Genomic DNA, 349 nt, shown 5'->3' on the forward strand with positions numbered 1-349 from the left:
AATTCTAATTTGTACTCTCTTAAAAAAATAAAAAATACAAAAAAATACAAATGTCTAAATGATGAACTAATCATCTACACAATGGGAGTTTTTTTGTTGTTATTTATTTATTTATTTATTTATTTATTTATTTATTTATTTTTGCAGTACTAGGGATTGAACTCAGGACTTTGCACTTGCCAGGCAAGCACTTATTCTACTGAGCTATCTCCCCAGCCCTACAATGGAGTATTACTCATCAATGAAAGTAAATTCAAGTGTCCATCTACAAAAGATAAAATGTAGGATATACATAATAATGTAATATGATTATTCAGCCTTTAAAATGAATAAAAGAAAAAAATGAATG

Source organism: Octodon degus, unplaced genomic scaffold (assembly GCF_000260255.1).
Source record: "Octodon degus isolate 3935 unplaced genomic scaffold, OctDeg1.0 scaffold00008, whole genome shotgun sequence".
Taxonomy (NCBI): Eukaryota; Metazoa; Chordata; class Mammalia; order Rodentia; family Octodontidae; genus Octodon; species Octodon degus.